The sequence below is a fragment of the Anastrepha obliqua genome, chromosome 2 (assembly GCF_027943255.1).
Source record: "Anastrepha obliqua isolate idAnaObli1 chromosome 2, idAnaObli1_1.0, whole genome shotgun sequence".
NCBI classification, from domain to species: domain Eukaryota; kingdom Metazoa; phylum Arthropoda; class Insecta; order Diptera; family Tephritidae; genus Anastrepha; species Anastrepha obliqua.
Window position 1 is genome coordinate 68,657,003 of NC_072893.1, and position 13,298 is coordinate 68,670,300.

At 34.4% G+C, this 13,298-nt stretch overlaps 1 long non-coding RNA gene across 3 annotated transcripts; it reads left to right on the top strand.

Moving 5' to 3' along the window:
* Window positions 1–1,735: 1,735 nt before the first annotated feature.
* LOC129238825 (uncharacterized) lies at window positions 1,736–2,744 on the top strand. Of its 3 annotated transcripts, none has more exons than XR_008581807.1 (3): window positions 1,736–1,970; window positions 2,041–2,182; window positions 2,240–2,744. It is a non-coding gene; the product is annotated as an uncharacterized LOC129238825 (long non-coding RNA). The 3 variants fall into 3 exon arrangements; XR_008581808.1 differs by having other exon boundaries at window positions 2,041–2,174; XR_008581809.1 differs by having other exon boundaries at window positions 2,041–2,164.
* Window positions 2,745–13,298: the final 10,554 nt, after the last annotated feature.

Below are 13,298 nucleotides of genomic sequence, written 5' to 3' on the forward strand. Positions count from 1 at the left end.
AGCTGCATTATTCAAACAAGCAAGCAATGGAGCAGGCGTACGGGTCTAAATAAAGATTATCAAGATTCAGTATAATTTTTTTTATTTATTGAAAATAGTTAAAAGTTATTCGAAAACAAAATTGGATGATTAATTTTGCACCACCTTGTATAATAAATAAGAATTGAAAAAAAAAAAATTTATGAAGGATATAAAAATGTGTCACAAAAGCATGAAATACATCTAAAAAAATGAGCTGAGAAAAAATTACTTTTAAATTTAGTACGGAGTACTTAAAATTACTACGTACATATTTATATTTTTTTAGTTTTGTGTGTATGTAAACATTTTCTATCGGTTTCCGCTGCCTTGCTATGATTATTATACTTTTTGTAATCATTGCAAACTGTTTTTTGACTGGCTATGCCCAAAATTGTTATAACTATCTAATAAGACGAGTTTTCACGATTTCTGTGAATATCAAATTTTGAAGAAAATATATTTTTTCTAATCAAAGTTTGCTTTTGTGGAAACCAGAGCATTTTTCGAGTATTGCAGAAGAATTACTGATTTTTTCCAAATTTTTCTATAAATTACAATCTGAACATAGTATTTTTGTTTGACTCAAGAATAATTCTTAAAAATGGCGTAAACATGCAAAAATAAAAAAAAAAATCCAAAGTGGATTGCTATTACTTTTTACGGACTTTGTCGTGTTAAATCCCTTATCGACGTAAAACAGCCAAAAGCCCATTTCAAAAGCTAAGAATGGATGATTTGGTGTTTTTCGATGCCTAGCAAAGAATTTCTGCATTAAAATAGAAAACCGGAAAAACAGATTTTTTGGCGGCCAGTGCTTACAAAGCTTTAAATTGATATTTTCCCCTATTATTGATGTGTATAGAAATCTTTCTGCGAAGCCATTTGTTTTATTTAACTAACATCTTTTTATAATATCAGCCTTATTGAACTATCCACGCAATTTTTGCAAATATCTCAACGCCAGTATCACCTATCAGTGAAGAATTGGTTATTTAAGAAATATTTATTCTCAATTTTAATTACATTAGACCTTAAATATGTTGTTTTCCAAATACGTAGATCTCCGTCCGGCTCATTATTTTGTATTAAAATGCGTTTAATATCAGAGATATGATGATAATTTCAAGTCTCCAGCCCATCAAAAGTTAGTGTGACCGGTTGACGGACCGACAAGAACGAAAGTGAAGTAATAAAAGCGGTTTAATATCCAGCAGAGTTAAAAAAATCCAAACAAATTTCATAAATAAAACTTTATAATTACGTAAACAAAAAATATCACTATTATGTAAAATGGCCAATTAAATCAAATGAAAAGGAAAACAATTTCAAACGAACAAAAACTCTGACGGAAGATTTAAGGCATCTCCATATAAATTAGTCACAGGTGTCTAATATTACGATTGAGTCACTACGCCTGCATATTTTGAGCCGCATTTATACGCTATGTACTATGTTAATCCGAGTTCTGTAACAACAATCTCGAGAATATTGATATGTTCAGCTTGATAATGGAAATGTCATAAAGAGGACAAAAACTTTTGATTTATTGAGGCAAAATTATGAAAGTGGAACCATACAAAGACTTGAGAACAAACATTCAGACTTTTTTTCATAAGAAAACATATTGCTTTTACAAAATTACTGAAAAAACTTGTGGTATCAGCATGCTTGGAATTTTACGCATTAATTTAAAAAACAACGAAAAAAACCTTCACTCGGTAAATAACTATTTATTGATTAAATTTGGCTGTGTGGGTAGCTAAATAGTCATAAATATTAAAAGTTCTATACAACAGTTATTAGTTTAATATGAATGCCATTTATAATACCTACTAAACTTGTGTGCTAGTTTAAACTCCTGACTTTATTCATTAGAATTCTAACTTAGAACTCACTCCAAATCTGGCCAACCGGATTATTCGCGTGAATAGCAACTCTACAAAAATTATGTAAGTATAACAGCAAGCGTTTTCAGAACACAACATTGTTTTATAAATTACAAAACTTAATTATACTCAGAAATTCAAATTAATCTGTTTAACCAAAACCATAATGCACTGGCAAGACACTCAGGTCCAACACTGCGTATGAGCAATTTCTCGTTTACCGCCTACTTCTAAAGATATTCAGTTACCTTATATATGTATGTATATGTAAGTAGGTATGTACGCTACAAGTGGATTATAATTTGGCTCATTTAGAAAATTTTAATCAGCAGATTTTACCACAACAATACCAACAACAATGGCCTATTATCTAAAGCTCACAGCAAATTATGTATGCGAGTATTCAACGTGGCTGGATATTGCGCGCGTGTGTGTGTATGTGCTTCGCCACTGAATTTGATATTGCCTTTTTTTCTTTTTGTCCTGCAACGAATACTTGGCAATTATGCGCACAATATTTCGCTAAATTTACCATTATAAATATGGCGTAGGTGGAGCTGAGGAGGCTTAGAAAATCTGAGTGTCGGTTTCCTGGTTTCTGGTGAAACAAAAAGCACACGAAGTAGAGAGGTGCTTAATGTGCAAAACATTAAAGAAATCTGAATGGTGGATTATATTGTAAAATACTTGGTGTTTGATTTCTAGAACTGTTGACGTTTTATTTATTTATAAATATATATATATATATTTGGCGCGTTTAAACCTACGTTCTCTCTGTGAATTCCGAATGGTAGTCACACACCAACGCGTTTGGTTACGGCTACTTACTTATTTAAGTCTACGAACAAATATTGCAATATTACGATAAGAGTTAAAATAAAATAATAAAGTATGTTTAATAACAAAATACTGCGTATCAGAAATTTACAAGTTGGTTTAGGTGAAGTAAAGTCTATTATCATTTTTAGGGATCATGTTATTAATTTGCGCATATCTCTGGGTAAGGGAGCATTGCTTCCAAACATTCTATCGAATTGGTTATGTTCCAATGGTAGCCCAGAAAGGGGGCACGCTTGGTCGAAAAAATCCAATTCATCCTTTGTGATACCACTGCAAGTGAAATAAGGTGAAGGACCCGATAGGTTGAAAGGAGAGAGGAGAGGAAAGGGTGGGGGAAGGTGGGATTAGTATTTGTGAATTACCAACGATGACTGAGTGAGGGTTGTGTTAACCGCTTTATGCTATAACTCCATCTGATTTTTTATATCAATGTCTGCTATATCAGCAGGAGTAAAGGAGTGAAAACCAAAATGTCTAAATCTTAGCTCCGCGAGAGCAAGCAAGCTAAAGAGAAGTTGCTGAGATGATGCCATTTCATCTTCCATACAGCCAACACAAATGGGACTCGTAGTAGTTCTGAGTCTCACGGCATGTATTCCTCGCGGATAGTGCCCTGTGAGAACGGTCACGAAATTTGGGAGCTGACATTTTGTCATTCTCAGAATATCCCTAGAACACACTCGATCTACACGTGGCCAGAAGGATTTCGTGACCTTACAGGTTTGTGTACTTGCCCAGTGCTCGCTGAGTTGACACGAAGCCTATCTTTCCAAGAGTAGAGCGCAGGTAGTCAAGAGAATATCAATACTCCCCTTTCGCAGAGACGCTATCTCACAGGTCCCTTGTCTGGCCAGCTAGTCCGATTAACAGTTTTCTGCAATGTCACTATAACTACATAGGTACCCTGAAGAGCCTTATGTCAAATGCGATCGAAAGTGCAGCCAGGCATTCCCTGACCAGTTTCGGATGCATAGTCATCGAGCACAGCGCACTAATTGCCGCTTGGCTATCGGAGTAAACATTTAATTTCTTGACAGTTATTACGGAAGTGAGTAGCCCAGCAGCTGCTTCTTTGCTTGGAACACACCGCAGTGATCCGGTAACCTGAATTTGAATCTGATGGTGAGCTCATCGCAAAATACTCATCCGCCAACTCTGTCTCCAAGTTTTGCACCCCATTCACTCTTCACCCCATGTACGCAAAGTTTCTAAGGATATTTGAGTGCCCGTTCAATGTATTTGATGCTTTTCGGAACTTATCTCAACTATCTGAGTTCTTAGTTAATTTCCTATAATCTATAATTTATTCAGCTTGGATTTGTTAGAAAATTGCTTAAAAACTACGGAAAGGATTTTAGTTTATTTTCTGTTTACTTCTTAGACATCTGGTCACGACACAGCCTACAAGCCGATCCGCGAATTAATGTTGTAGTCGAGATACTTAGAAAATTCGTATTTCTGATCCGATTTAGTTTACAATCAGCTATTACAATTCTCAATTTAGTTCGCCAATTTTCGAACAGCTCGCTTAAATGAGCAACGAGTACCCACACACCTATTCGATGTTCGTTACTAGAAAATTTTCCACCACGAGCTCAAGTATATTGAGCTTTTTCGAGTAACTCGAGCAATATTTTTGATAATTTTGACTTTTTTGTCATAACTTTTATCAATACTTACAACTGATTTATTTATTTATGTCTAGAACTAAATGGTGCAGACATTAAGAAAAATTACAAAATAAACTTTAAACATTAACTATACCACTTTGACAATTTATTTGCTTCTTATCTAATTTTAATATGTTTTTTATGAAATTGTAGCTCATTCTCCTGCAAAAACTAATATATAAATCCATGTTTCAAACTTAGTGCAAATAAAAAAAATTCAACAAATTTTTATAAAAAATTTACACTTTTTTCCAGAAAATTTTAAAATGTGTTGAGTTTTGATACAAAAGGCCAAAAAAATCGCTTTAATTTAAAATATCAATTCTTATCCTATTACTATTGAAAATTTTTAAACAAAAGGAACATTTAAAAAAATTGCTAATTGCGCCAATTTTCCCACTTAGATAAACACCGATTGTGTTTCCTGAAGCTGTAAGCCGCATCAAAGGAATGGAAACGTATGCACTGATTTCTGGTTGATTGACGGTGACTTGCCAGCCTGCAAGCGATAAGAGACAAACTGTTGCGAATCCAAGTAGATGTAGAGTTGGGTCTGATCTGTGGGTGGTTTGCTCGTTCGCTCGCTGCTCATTATAGTGCTGTTATATGTACGCATAGAGTTGGCTTCACAATTCTCTCTGTGACAGATAAACTCTGTCGCATTATAATTAGTATTTGCATGCAGACGATTACGAGTACATACATACGCACATACTTGTAAAAGATATAAATTCTTGTTTAAATTTATGAGTTTCCGTAGCTTGTAGATGTTGCTAATTATTTAGTAACTTTAGTTGTTGCATTAGTAGAGAAACATTAACTGGCACAGACTGAATTGGAGGAGATACTTGGAGGTTGGAGCTGCTATTCTACATATCTATGTGTTTCATGTAGAGCAAGGAAGGTACATTATGCTAATTATTAAATATTTACAAACTTATTTTTTTAAGATTAAAAAGGCATTAAAGGCCACACAGGCATGTATTTTAGCTTAATTTACTTCATGTGTGTAAAAATAAAACTTTTCTTCAAAGACATTAAACACATTTCATCCTGCCTGCTAATGCAATACATAAAATTTGATATTTATAAATAGACTTTATTAAAAGGGTGACATTTCTAAAGCTAAGTGAGTGATTAGCAAAATGGGAGTACATGAATATTGAAAACACAGGTTAATCTCGGTGTCATAATAATTATTTGTTTTTCATTCACTCATGAAAAAGATCCTTATATGTGGGCGAATGAGAGCTTTGACAGAAATGCTGATAATATTTGTTGTTATGTTAACTTGAAATCCATCTATTTATAGTACAAAATAAAGCAAAATTAATAAGCCAATTTTGTTTTTGAATAACTTTTATACTAAATACACAAAAAAAAATGCCTTTGAGTGATGAAAATTTTTCCTTTGACCTTTGCAAGCACTTCCTTGCTTGCCTGCTTGCATACTGCAGCTTTCTAGTTTAGAAGTGTCAAATATGATGGACGTGAAAATTCGGCCGCCGTATCCGTATGGGTTGGTGCGTGACTACCGTTCGGAGGTTCGAATATTCGTGCATGAAACAGCAAAATGATAGGAAAAGTTGTTTCTAACAGCGGTCGCCCCTCGGCAGGCAATGGCAAACCCTCGGAGTGTATCATATTTCTGCCATGAAAAAGCTCCTTATAAAAAATCAAGTTGCTGTTTGGAGTCAGTCTTAAACAACATTAAGACGCACACAACAAATACCTAACAGAAATGTTCGCGCCTTTTTTTTTTGTTTTTGTTAAAAAAGTTTCAAAAAGTATAAATATTCCGATAAGATGATTAATTTTGAACCACTCACAGCAAACAATAGCACATCAACATTTTGTTTAGTTTTTCTTTTACAAAAGTATAGCTCATGTCTAAAACCAAGCGTTCAAATACTAATTATTATTTTTATTTATTAATATTTATGAATATTATTTAGATTCTAAAAATTCCACAACTTGTTCATCATAATTTCCCGGTTTTTAATGGAATTTCTAGAAAAGTTTTTAGTATAAAGTCCCATTTTTGGCATTACCCCATTAAATTCTAGTATAATAAAATTCAAGCTTAAAGCTGCTAAAAAATCTTGTTAGTTTTTTAACAATTTTTTCCTTGACGGCGTCGCGCATTTTCTTCTTTGAGTGATTTCATGTCAAGTGATCCAAGTATTTTGGATATTGTTGTAAATTTTTCTGGAAATTGCTTTATTTGTAGGGTTGAGTATAATAAATATTAAGCTGAAACAATTTTTGAAAAAGTTCAATAATTTTCAAACATACGAGTATTTAATATTGAAAATTTTGGTTCAGAGTTTTTTAAAGTCTTTTGTAAAAGTTATATAATATTTTAAAAAATTTTTTAAGACAAAACATTTATTTTAAGCAAGTTAAAAATAAAAAAAATATAATTTTTTGTGCAAAATTTGTTATCCAAAGTTTTTTGGAAGAAAATTTGTTTGTTATTTTTAAAAAACACTACCCTCAGATTTAAAAAAAAAAAAAAATTTTTATTTTTGTCCAAAATTCTAATTTTTTGCGCAAAATTTTTTGGAAGACAATTCAAATTTTTTATCCAAAATTTTTTGGAAAACACTCGCCTCGGGTTAAAAAACACTCGCCTCCAAAATTTTTTGGAAACAAATTTTGTCATTTTTAAAAAAACACTTTTCTCGGATTTGTTTTCTAAAAACATTTTTTTTTTGGTCCAAAATTCTAATTTTTTGCGCAACATTTTTTGGAAGAAAATAAAAATTTTTATCCCAAATTTATTGGAAACAAATTTTGTTTGTCATTTTTAAGACACTCTCCTCAGTTGTTCTAAATTCTAATTTTTCGTGCAAAATTTTTTGGAAGACAATTAAATTTAATTTTTTTTTTTTTTAAATTTTAGTTCTTTGTGCAAAGGTTTTTGAAGAAAATTTTAATTTTTTGCCCAGAAGTTTTCGGAAGAAAATTAACATTATTAAATATTAAGCTGAAAAAGTTTAATAATTTTCAGACTTATTTAATATTGAAAATTTTAGCGTAGACTTTTTTAAAGTTCTTTTTAACAGTTGTATACATTTTTTTTTGTAATTTTTAATGTAAAACTTTTATTTTTAACAAATTAAAATTTTTTGCCGAAATTTTTTTGGAAGAAACTTTTAATTTTTTTTTTAAATGTTCTGAAATAAAATTTTGTTTGTCCTTTTTGAAAATACTCTTTTTAGATTTTTTTTTTCATAAATAGCTGAGACTATGTTCAATAATCTCTGAAAGTTTTATAGTGGGATTCCCTCAACTTTTCGAGTTATATTGAAAAATTTACAGCGACCGAAGTTACAGCGAGTGAAGTGCTTGTGGAATTTTTCCAATGTTTGCATGTGGCTTATTCGAATTTATTTCAATTATTTAAGTCAAAACTGGTCAAAATATTTATATCGTTTTGTCGCGGGGTGTACTTATAGTACAAATTTTATACCACTGAATAGTTATTGTTATATAAACAAAGCTCTAACAAACTTAATGGCAAATGTAAGCAAGATGATTTGATGCTTTATCAGAAAAATTAAAATCGTTCTACGCCTAGCCTAATGAATTTATTTGTTGAAGAATTATTACGAAAGAAAATGTTATCAGTTACGCCTGCAATAAAAAGCATAACGAACAGAGTGATGTTAAAGCAAAGTAACATTATATTTCACTGCATGCATTAGTCCCGTATACCATACACTAGGGCGGGCAATCCCGGGTAGCCGTGGCTTGGGTTTCCAAAAGCTGTTTTTCAAGTTCAACGAACATTTTGGAATAGATTTTGATGAACAATGAGATAATTTATTTATTATTGTATATTAATCAAGCTTCAGTAAAGAAATCGTCCTTCTTGAGTGAAAGTTGACATTACTCCATATTATAAAATTCACCTTTTTGAGCTATAGCTTCAATATAAGTGTCCAGTGCTGTCTATTTGAGAATATACATACACAACTTTGCATGCACAGCAATGGCTTCGACAGTAAGTTTTAGATACAATGATTTAAGATCTGCTTCTTTTTCTTGATTGGCTCGATAACAGCAGACGTTTCTTTCTCGTACTACCTAGTGAAACCAAGTCCAAATATGGTTCCATTTGTAGAAGTCCACGCAAGTGGGAGAAATCTCTGATCGCCATTCACTTGGCAGAGGCCAAGACGATTTTTCTGCATATGGTCCAACTTTTCAAGTCATAACTTTCGGGCATTGCCCAAGTATCCTCTGGATAGCTTCCGAACATCCGTTCGAGAGCGAGCTAATGTGAGAAGGCGAGGCAACCCAGGATATCTGGTTGTGCGCTGGGTTTGAGGCCCGCCACGTATAAGATGCTTAAAATTCTTAACAAAAAATATCAGCACGATTTGCGGGATGCTGAATTTGTATAGAAAGCATTCCGCAATTTCGGGATCACCATCTCCAGTATATACTTAAATACATATATACTTATACATATGCGTCGAGTACATATTCATGTACATACATACGCATACAAAGAGATTTCTTTATCGCCACAGCTAAGCTTACGTGGCTCATGCAATGCCATGCTTTTCTCCTCCCATTTCCAAATGATATGTGACATGACGGATTGCAATGCATACTTACGTAGGCATGTGTAGATAAACATATACATACATCTGTACATATATGAGTGTGTGCATATGATTTAACGTTTCTCTTTGTGGCAGTGGCAGAGGCAGAGGCTTGTATGCATATCTGTAAGTGTCATGAAGCTAATTTGACAGTCGTCAATCAGTTACAGCCGCCGCTTATGCTCGACAACAACTATAACAACAAGCGTTTACACTTATCGCAACAAGTGCGTGAATGCGGGCGCTGGCAGCGCTTGAAATGACAAACGTTGCTGTTACTGATGCTGCTGACATAGACTGCCTGCATCTCCCCGCCTTGTTGCGTTGCCAGTGTTACCGCTGTCCTTTTATTTTTGTAGTTTTTCACTCAGAATAGATTACTTTGAGGTTGCCACTTGGACCTCATAGAGCCGGGTTGGATTGAGCGTTAGTGCCTTTCCTCCGGCTTCATTTGGCCGAGATGTATCAACCTTCTCCGCGCTATAGCGTCATATTAAAGGAGAAGGTGCATTTAAGTCTCCTGGGATTGTTGGCAATTAATTATATCAATCGATTTTCACTATGGATAAAAATATCGATCACAGAATTTGTCGTAAATTTTGTGTTTTGAACGGGATTTCGTGTGCCGAATCGTTGAAACTATTGCAGAAACCTGTGGCTAGTGTGCTGTACCAAAAACACGGATCTACGAATGGTACAAGGCTTTTGCAGAGGGCGAAGAAGTCGTGGAAGATTTGTCTATCCCGATCTGGTCGCCCATCAACGTCTGCAACAAATGAAAACGTCGACAAAGGTGGCTGAATGGCGCTATCTATCTATGTACATGGGCCTAAATGCAAAGAACCATGTCAAGCTCGGTCAAAAGTGAAAGTCATGCTACCCGTTTTCCTTGATTCTCATGGTGTTGTGCAGTCGAAATTCATTCCAAATAGTTCTACGGTAACTAAAGAATATTGTTTGAAAGTTATGCGACGTTGGAGAGAGAATGAGCATAGGAAACGGACCAATTTGTGGAAAGAAAACTCATGGATCTTGCACCATGATAACGCACCGTCTCACAAGGCTCATATTGTGAACACTTTTTTGACCAAAAACTCAAACACAAATATCAAATAACCACCGTATTCACCGAATTTAGTCCCCAATGGCCTTTTCTTTTCCCAAAACTTAAATTGCTACTGCGCGGACGCCGCTTTGATTCGATAGAGGTCATTAAGGAGAATTCGCTGGGGGAGCTGAAGAAAATATCTTCAAAAGCGTTTAAGAGGTGCTTTGATGACTGGACTAATCATTGTCATGTGGGTATTGCTTCGAATTGAACCTATTTTGAAGGCGACAAAATAAATTTTTATGATTAAACAATCACTTTTCGTTTTAGTGAACATCTCCCGTTACTTTTTTGACAGAATGTATAACAAAATCTCATCAATATCGCGCAAATGAAACATTTTTACGTTTAATACTTTTTATTCCACTTTCAAGGTAAATGTTTTCGCGAAATACTTTACTTCCCTTCCCAAATCATTCCTAAACACTTCACTTTTACGCGCTATGTCACTTTGCTCGAAAACCCAGCAACGGCAGCACTCTTCCAGAGCGCGGCGCTTATCTCAAGCTCTTTTGAAAACATCCGAAAATTGTGATAGCGATACATTTACGCGCTCAAACAAACACGTAAAAGTGCATACGAATGTATGTGTGCATGTGTGTATGTGTGCGTGCGTGCGTTATAAGTTTATTTTCACTTTCTACCAGCACGCGCATATCTGGCAAAACACAATACGCTTTACGATCTTTTAACAGCGAGCGCAGCTTTCTGTTTGCCTTTTTTCATCTTCTTTCGACATAAAAAACAGCTACACTAACTATAATTACTGCGCTTACTATCATCGCATATACGAAAAAAATTGACTTATACATACGCACATATATGCGGAGGTGAGCTTGCATTCTGAAACGTATCTCAAAGCGGTTTGTTTATTTTCTAGTGTCACTGCTTTTCACTTTTTTATTTTGCTTCCATATTTTCATTTGTTTGTTTGTTTGGCCGTCCACTCAATTTTTTTGTTTTCTGTTGCCTAACTGATAAGCACTTGTTTGTCATTTGTTGATTGAAGCCAAAAGTACGTCTGCGTTAGGTATTAACTTGTCCCTCATATGTTGAGCATTAAAATACCCATAATTGCGGTAATAAAAAATGCGTTGCCCTATTGCCTTATAACGAATTGATAGGAAAGGGAAAAGGTTTGCTATGAAAAATTGAGAGATTACGATGACACAATTTTCAGATCGAAAAACAAAAAAAAACAAACAAGCCGCACACTTAGTGAAAATTAAATGCACAAAAAAGTGGGAAACGAAAGTCAAAGGTTTCGTAATAGTAAAAAAACATTTTATAGGTGGACGACAGGTTTGAAGTAGCTGCTTAACTTTACCAGAATTGGTTCCGCTGCTATTGCTGATAAATAACGGAAATTGTGAAGCAATAATCATTTGTAATATACGGGTATTTAAGATATTAATACCAGCCTTAAAGTTGTATATTTTTTTCGGTTAATACTAAAAAATGACACATCACTGCTGAGCTGAAGTAAATAATGAATTACAAAATTTATATCTTCAAACAGGCAGTAAAACATTATTTTTGAGATCATTGCTTAAAAGCTTTATGTGAGTGGTACACTATGACACTAAGAGCCTGCTTATCATGGAAGAAAATCTAAAAAGTTATACACAACTACAGTGAGTCAAAAAAGTTTTGGCACTATGAGTTTTTTTACGATATTAGTCTTTCTTTTGAGGCCACATTTTTGTTCTGTTAATTTGGCATAAAAATATAGTTTGTGCTACAACAAAATCAACATATGTTATAGTTGAAACCTTATGTAAGATAAAAAAAAAAACAATTTTTGAAATTTTTTGTAAAAAAGTATAGTTCGTGGTTCAACAAAAGCAATGTTGAAGTTTCAATCTTGTATAAGATAAAAAAAAAAAAAAAAAATAATTATGAAATTTTCAACAAAACTTCGAATTCTTTACTTATAATTTTAATCATTTTTTTCTGGCATGCAGTTTTTTGTAAAAAAATATTTGTAGTTTAAAAATGCAAAAGAAAACTTTTTTTTCTAATAGCAGTCGTCCCCCGGCAGTCAATGGCAAACCTATGTATTTCTGCCATGAAAAAGCTCCTCATAAAAATCAACTGCCATTCGGAGTCGGTTTAAAACTGTAGGTCCCCTCATTTGTGGAACAACATCAAGACGCACACCACAAATAGGGGAAGGCCAAAATACCCAAACGGGATGTAGTCGCCATGGGATTGCTGAAAATTACCCTTGGTTGTTAATAGCTTTACTGCTAACGGTCTTATACATATTCGTCCATATAACTCTTGCATGCTGGAAGATCCATCAATCCCATTGTTTCATCGTCTAAGATACTCGACGTCGCTAACGTGGAAAGATCTAAAAAACCCCGACGAATTTTTTTCTCTAAGGGATGCCTCATCGGATATCGTTATGGTCCAGGCTCTGCGCCATACGATAGGATGGGCATGATGAAAGACTTACGAAGTGTGATATTCGTTCGTCAAGAGACTTTACTACTCGATTCTCTACTCTAGTATGGGGTAGCACGCACTTGTTAGCAAGAGAGATTCTACGCTGGATTTCAAGATTGATGGCTATTGTCAGTGATAATGGTGGTGGCTACCTAAACGAAGTCTCCTACAACTTAAAAATCATAACTGTCAACAGTGATGTGGGTGCCAGGGCGCAAGTGCGCTGACTACTTCTTTGATAACAGTGGATATTTCATCTTGTTCTCCTTCACCACTAGACTCATTCGCTTTGCTTTTTTATCAAGCTTCGAAATGGCAGAAGTAACAGCGCAATTGTTAAATCCTATGATGTCAATATAATCGGCAGGCGCCAGAAATTGAACGCGCTTACAATTGTAAATTATGCCTGACCGATTAAGTTCTGCGGCTCACACAATCTCTTCTAGCGCCAGCTTAAAGAAGTTCCGCGACAGAGAATCACTCTGTATGAAATTTCGTTTGGTATCACGAGAGGTCTTTCCCAATTCTGACGGCGCTACTTTTGGTGTACAATGTAATTTTACACAACCTTATTAGTTTTGCGGGGATACTAAATTCATAGTTAACTACTTTTCATGCTGTCGAAAACGGCAGTAAAATCGCCCAGAAGATGTCGGCGTGTGTCGATTTTGCTTTCATGGGAATTTTCCCAGATTTGCAGTACTTA